The sequence below is a fragment of the Hylobates moloch genome, unplaced genomic scaffold (assembly GCF_009828535.3).
Source record: "Hylobates moloch isolate HMO894 unplaced genomic scaffold, HMol_V3 SCAFFOLD_4, whole genome shotgun sequence".
Classification (NCBI taxonomy): Eukaryota; Metazoa; Chordata; class Mammalia; order Primates; family Hylobatidae; genus Hylobates; species Hylobates moloch.
The window spans coordinates 133,734,445-133,742,349 of NW_026652279.1; the positions used below are offsets into that span (position 1 = coordinate 133,734,445).

A 7,905-nucleotide genomic window follows, 5' to 3' on the forward strand; every position below is an offset into this window, starting at 1 on the left:
TAAAATATCAATCACATTGTTTAATCTGTATGTAGGTTTCTTCATCTGCAAAATTGGGGTAACAGTACCGTTCCCTTCAAACAGCAGAAAGTGAGACATAGCTAGTTCAGTGTTTTAACACCTAGAAACTGGCCAATTTTATGATAAACAAGGTGAGTAAGATACATTCTTGGTCACAAAATGGCCTCATGACAAAAACTGTTTTATAAACAAATATGCATAATCTTTAATTTTCTAAAAGAAGGCATATCAAAAACAGTTTTAAAAGCAAATACTGGCAAGCCTCCAGTGTGCGTGGGTCTGGTGACGTGTGCATTCCTACACTGCTTGCCAGAACAGTATTGAAATGGTTGAGGGTTTGTCCTGCTCCATCCAGAGCAAGGTTATAGAAATTTCAGACAATTGCTTGAAAAAAAATGAAAAAAAAAGAAAAGAAAACACACTTCATGAATTCACATATAAAATAAAGATTTGTTTTCATTTTATCTTTTCTTCTGGAATCAATGCTGGTTTTTTGTTTGGGTTTGATTTGTTTTCTTTAGTCTTTTCTTTTCTTTTTTAGAGACAGGGTCTGTTGCCCAGGCTGGTCTGCATTGATGCCATCATGGCTCACGGTAGCCTCGAATTCCTGGGCTCAAGCAATCCTCCTACCTCAGCCTCCCAAGTAGCTTGGACTACAGGCATGCAGTACCATTCCCAGCTAATGTTTTTTGATTTTTCAATGGAGACAGGGTCTTTTGCTTGTTGCCCAGGCTGGCCCTGAACTCCTGGTCTGAAGCAATCTTCCCATCTCAGCCTCAGTTTCAGGTTTTAACAGTTTCAGTTAACAGTATACCAGTAGTACATTTGTTTCTAGGAATATAAAGATCTGGCCTCATTACAGCAACAATAATAATAACATCAGGAGACAAAACATGTACTTTTCTGGCATGATTCCATTTAATTCACACAGTTAGTTTTACAGGTAAGGAAATGGGGAGTTAAAGAGTTTAAATAACGTGGTCACAGTCACACAGTCAGTGGAATCACAAAACTCAAAGCTACACTAAAGCCTCGCTATGTCCAGCTTGGCCACAGTGTTTCTGTCATTGGTGGACTTTCCTTCTGGTCTAGGCTGTTAGAGAACACACATCTCAGCTAGACTCATCATAGCAACTAAGATGCAGGCACCAGAGTACATAACACCAGACCAACCTGCCTTCCACACCATGTTTTGTGGTGTTCAATTCCTAAGCTGACTATTGGGTCACATTATGAGCATTTTCCTCCAGAAACTTCGGTTCTTCATTTTTGGGCACTATTCTTTTGGTATCTATTTCCAGCCTTTGTATTGTAAAAGAATACCCCACTGCTGGCTGTGTGCAAAGGGAACTGTAAAATACATGATTACAGGTCTGAATATCAAACAAACTCCACGTGAAATACACTTTAAAGGAAAAATATGCACATATTAACCACCTATACAGAATTACAACCTTCTTCTCTTACAACGTTGGCTATTATAATTGACCAGCTATATTGCAACAGTATTTAAATACTGTAACATTCCAAGAACAATTCCTTTTCCCTATTAGGTCCCTCGGATTTTTTGTTTCTGCCAGCACATTCCATGTCAGTTAACAACTATACTCTCTACATAATTCTAAAATATTGAACTGTATGCTAAATAAGTAAAATATTTTAAGATAATGTCTTGAGGGAATAGTATTTCATATTATAATTCAATATGCCCTAAGGTAATTATTCAGATATCAATATGCAAAATAGCAGTATGCTGTAGTGCCCTATATTTCTTTTTATTTTGCTTCTTTGTAGCAAGCAATAAATTTAAAGATATAAAAAAAATAAAGGAAAAGTTTGCAGTCGATTTTATTAACAAGATTGTTTGCCTAGGGAGAGAGAAATTTCACTTGGTCCTTTCCTAATTATTCATGTAAATTAAATTCTACAAGTGAAGAAAATTCATAAAAGTCATACTTACTCATCTGAGAGGGAGATATGGCATATGAATGGGGCCTATAACCTCGGAAGGTGAAATGTAGAAAATATCACAAGCAACTCCCACATTAAGTTAAGTGAACCAAAAAAAAGGGAGATTCTTGGTGTGAAGGAGACTTCAAGGATATCTTCCCTAATCGTCTCTTAATAGTCTCAAATCTCTGACACAGGAAACAAATCAAGAATTCAGAGAACATGGAATTATTAGTCACTTCCATTTGATATCAAATGTAAGCACTACTAGACACATTTTAAATTTTTAAAAACTTTTAAACATAAGGTTTGAAAAGAAAGCACAGATCGTAATTTAAATTTTTAAGACATCTGTATGTGGTACATGCTAGAAAAAGTTAACTACACATTCTTGTATCTTTTCTGAAATTCTCACTGTTTTTTCCTCCTAAGCCTATGTTAGGATGAAATTAAACAATAAACTACTACAGACTTGTATGCTAATACTCAATATTCAAAGTGAACTCAAATCATTCAACAAATATTTATTTAGTGCCTTTTGTGTACAAGGCATTGTAGCAGAGAACACAATAGCATTTCTCATTTAGATATAAACAGTTTAATCAATCTTTTCAGAAAGGACCTAATCATTAAATGGAAAGTATGTCCACTATTCATGAGAATCTCAGTTTGCATCTTTTCAGGATAAAGTTAAAAACTGCGGGCTGGGTGCAGTGGTTTACGCCTGTAATCCCAACACGTTAGGAGGTGGGTGGATCACGAGGTTAGGAGATTGAGACCATCCTGGCCAACATGGTGAAACCCCCGTCTCTACTAAAAATACAAAAATTAGCCCAGGTGTGGTGGCTTGCACCTGTAGTCCCAGCTACTCGGGAGGATGAGGCAAAGGAAACACTTGAACCTAGGAGGCAGAGGTTGCAGTGAGCCGAGATCGTGCCACTGCACTCCAGCCTGGGCAACAGAGCAAGACTCTGAAAAAAAAGTGCAGGAAGAATAAAGCAGAACTGGTGAGTAGTTGAATATAGAGAATAAAGATAGAGAAAACAAAGATAAAGCCAAAGATAAAGTCAAGGTAAAAACTGAGACAGGGACAGAAATTAGGAGACAGCAATGAGACCAAGATGACAATTTAAGCATCATATATGTTGAGCCTGAAGTAATAGCCAGCTATCCCAGGACAGATGTATGAGAGCTAGCTGAAGGTATTTGACAAGAATTTTAGATCTCTAAGAGATTGTCCTAAGATAGATAGTGAGAAAGAAAGTACAGAAGTACTTACAGCTAAAAGAGCGCCATTGACTCTGACTAGAAGGACAGGACTGGTAGCTTTAAGAACAGACCATCCAAGAAGATATACAAATGTCCAATATGCACATGAAAAGATGCTCATCAGTAATTAATAGGGAAATGCAAATTAAAACCACAATGAATACCACTTCGTACTCATTTGGATGGCAATTAGAAATATATATATATATATACATATGTATATATAAAATTTAAAAAAAAAACAGAAAACAACAAGTGTAATGGCAAGGATATGGAGAAATTGGAACCCCGTGCAAAGCTGGTGGAAATGTAAAATGGTACATCTGCTGTGGAAAACAGTTTGGTGGTGGTTACTCAAAAAGTTAAACATTAAAATAAATAAAAATAAATAAAAATAAAAAAGTTAAACATATAATTACCACATAATCCAGCAATTCCACTACAAGGTAAATACCCAAAAGCATTGAAAACAGGGACTTGAAAGATATGTGTACACCAATGTTCATAGCAGCATTATTCACAATAGCAAAAAGGTAGAAAGTACCACTGACAGATAAATGGATAAATAAAAGGTGATGTATACATACAATGCAATATTAGTCAGCCACAAAAATGGAGTGGAATTCTGATACATGTTACGACATGAATGAACTCTCCAGGCATTGAGCTTAATGAAGTAAACAAGATACAAAATGACAAATATTGTATAATTCCACTTATATGAGGTATTTAAAATAGGCAAATTCATAGAGACAGAAAGAATAGAGGTTGACAGTTGTGGGGAGAGTGGAATGGGAATGATTGTTTAATGAGGACAGAAATTTTTTTTCTGTTTGCTATGACAAAAAATTTCTGGAAATGGATAGTGGTGATGGTTGCACAACACTGTGAATGGGCTTAATACCAAGAGAGCCAGGGGCTGCACAATGGAGGAAGAACAGATCAGCAAAGTTGTGAGAGAAGAAACTAGACTACAGGGATCAAGAAGTGGGTATATAAGAATGAACTGGGGTTCACACATGATACTCACTTGAGAAACTGGTATACTCATTGAACCTAACAGTAAAACTACAAATATTGCCCTCAAACACAGCAAACTATAAATAATAAACTTTGTGAATAGAAAATGAGCATGTCAGCTCTGCCTGGAGTTGGAGATACAGAGTTAATATTTGTGGTCTCTGCATTTAAGGGTTTACTGTCTGTTGGAGAATCCTGATCCCAGGGCCAATTTTATTTTTTCATTAATAATTAGCATTTATTGAGCACCTACTATACATCAAGCCCAGAGCTAGTCATTAGAGGTGATAGAGGTTACGTATTAGGCAGATAACTATCAACAAGGCAAGACTTCAGGAGAACAGTAAGACTCCCTCCTCCCTGCCCAAATGGTATGGTCTGAATATGTCCCCCCCACACACAAAACTTATATGTTGAAACTTAATTGCCAATGTGATAGTATTATCAAGAGGTGGGGCCTTTAGGAGGTGATTAAGTCATGAGAGCAAAGCCCTTATGAACAGTATTTGTGACCTTATAAAAGAGATGTTATGGAGCCGTTTGCCCCTTCTGCTAATGAGGATGCAATAAAGCATCATCTACAAAGCACAGAGCAGACCCTTACCAGACACCAAACCTGCCAGCACCTTGATCTGGGACTTCCCGGCCTCTAGAACCATGAGCAATAAATTTCTGTTGCTTATAAATTACCCAGCCTAAGGTATTTTGTTATAGCAGCCAAAATGGACGAAGACACCAAGCCTCCTCAAAAGATAACAAAGCCCTCAAATTATTAAGGCTTTTACACCACAACCATAATAAAAACTCAAAATTCAGCTAGGCGTAGTAGCTCATACCTGTAATCCCAGCACTTTGGGAGGCCGAGGTGGTACTTTGCTTGAACCCAGGAGTTCAAGACCAGCCTGGGGAACATGGAAAAATCCCATCTCCACAAAATATACAAAAATTAGCCAGGTGTGGTAGCATGCACCTGTAGTCCCAGCTACTTGGGAGGCTGAGGTGGAAGGATTGCTTGAGCCTGGAAGGTCAAGGCTGCAGTGAGCCACGATTGTGCCTCTGTACTCTAGCCTGGGTGACAGAGTGACACATGGTCTCAATAAAATAGTAATAATAAATAATTTTAAAAATTCAAAATTTACATTCAACTCAAAGAAGTAGCATATTACTTCAAATTTCTCCTGAGTTACAAATGTCAGATATCAGGCTTCCTGCAAAAAAAAAATTCAGAAGATTCTACTTTTCACTTTTACCCAAGGCTGGCAAAATGATTCAGCAATGTTTAAAGAGTCTAAAAATTAAATGGCTATGAAAGAAACTAAATTAACTATGCTAAATACTTTCTACATAATACCTCCTTTGATCCCTACAACAATCCTATGAGGTAGATATCTCAAATTTTCAAAATATCAAATTCAACACAATAATAAATAGCAGACAGCTACTAAAACATCTATTTTTCTTTGAAGAGTATTCAGCAGTTTCATGGATCAGAAGGGAGCCATAATCTCAGCTCTCTTGTTTTGGTGTGCCACTAATTTCTTTTGTACTCTACAACCTACTTGTTTTCAAAAATCAAATGATTGATATTTTTATAAAACCTTTCATTTTAGGTAAAAATGTAGGAAAATTATACTTGTTCTTTTTTCCTTTTTTTTTTGCATCCTATGTTTACATAGGATGTTTCTTAGGAGTTTAGTGATAGACGCTCCCTCTTAAAATTTATTTATTCATTCAGTAAATTGTTTCTAAATAATTCTTATTTATTTTTTCAAGGAACTGTCATTTCTTGAGCATCTACTATATGCCAAGCACTGTATTTGATGCTTGGTAAGAGGGAATTGAGGGAGAGAAGAAAAGGCAACAGAAGCAAAAAGAAAAGGCCCAGTCTTTCTTCCCTTAAGGATCTACCAGTCTAGTAAGAAAAATAGGTATGTATAACTAGTTATAATACAATGTGACATGAACTGGAGTACAGAAATGTAAGTGATTATGGGAGCCCAGGGATAAAGTAATTAATCATCTCTATGAGAAAGGCATACTACTAGATACTGGAAGCATTAAGGATGTAAAAGAATATGTCCCTGCTTTCCAAAAGCTTATAAGTCTATAATAAAATTAAATGTATACACAAATAACTGTACTTCAAGTTGGTAGTTCTAAGCACCATTTGAGTGATAAAAAATAGAAGTTCCTAGGATTGCCATCACATCTGGCAAGGAAGAACAATAATATTGCCCTTTATGGAATACAAGCATCAGGCATCTTGCTGAAATCTTCATATACATAATTCTCAAATTGTAGGGGGTTAACAATGGTAGCAGATAGTTTCTAATATAGTTGCTCAATTATCTCCACCTTCTGAAACTCATATTCTGGTGTGATTCTCCTCTGCCTGAGTACAGGCAGTATCTAAGACTTTCTTCTAGTCATTAGAATATGGCAGAAGTGGAACGTCATTTCCCTGATCATAATGTGTAAGATTGTAATATCGGTCTTGCTAGGAGAGACTTTCCACCTTGCTGGCTTTGAAGAAACAAGAGGCCACATGGTAAAGGAGATGGGGGTAGCCTTCAGCCTCCACCAAGCAAGAAACTGATGCCCCTCGTTCAACAGGCCAAAAGAACTGAATTCCACCAACAATCACGTGAACTTGGAGACAGATCCTCCCCGTGTCAAGCCTTGAGTGAGACCACAGCCCTAGCTGGCCCCTTGATTGTGGCTTTCAGAAGAGTTCCCAAAGCACAAAACTTAGCAAAGCCATGTCTGGACTCCTGCCCCACAGAAGCTGTGACCTAATGGACATTTGTTGTTTTAAGCCGTGAAGTTTGTGGTACTATTTCTACACAGCAATAGACATTAATACAGATACTGTTACGCCCTTTTTCTTCTTTTTTTTTTTTTTTTGAGGTTATCCCTTTTTTCAAATGGAGAAACAAGTTTTGAGAGGTTAAGATCACAAAGAACCAGAAATCAAGCCCAAATCCATGCTGAGACAAACTCTATTATATTGCCTTACAGAAAACTTTATGAAAAGGCAAATATGTGCCCTAAGTCATAAAGTAGGTGGAGACGGGGGAGGCCATTTCTGGCTGATGGAATGTTTTAAGCGAAGGTCAGAGACAAGGGTGTGTGTGCCATGTTTCACAATGAATGCTCCCTTTTACCAGAACAGAATACATCTATGTAACCATGGTTTCCTCAGATTCCCCCAGCCTATGGATAAAAAGGTGTTACTTGATCAGTAATAATACAAATATCACTGACTCTTGTCTACATCTGCTGGACACTAAGCCTCCAGTTCAGAGCCAAGTGTTTCTAGAACTACCAAGGGAATGTCCTCTTATGTTTTATATGTGCTTATCTCTGAGAGCCACAGTGTCTTTCTAGCCACTATTGGTACTCCACGGCAAGTGCTAAACAAAGAAAAGAATGAACATAAGAAAACATTTCAAAGAAAGTGTAATTATGAATACAAATAAACTGAATATACAAAAACATGAAAAAAGGAAAAAGATCATTCAGATTTCAAGACCGGTGATGAAGAAGACAGTCAAGAGGAGAAGCTGGATTGAAAGGAAAGGTTCCAGCAGGACTGAGATTCCAGCAGGAAATTCACTTAGAACCATAAGCCAGTAATTGGAATCT

The 7,905-nt window shown here is 37.1% G+C and overlaps 1 non-coding gene across 1 annotated transcript; it reads left to right on the forward strand.

The window, feature by feature from the left end:
* The first annotated feature begins 275 nt into the window (after window positions 1-275).
* LOC116467695 (small nucleolar RNA SNORA9) lies at window positions 276-404 on the forward strand. Its single transcript, XR_004247901.1, has one exon. It is a non-coding gene; the product is annotated as a small nucleolar RNA SNORA9 (small nucleolar RNA).
* Window positions 405-7,905: the final 7,501 nt, after the last annotated feature.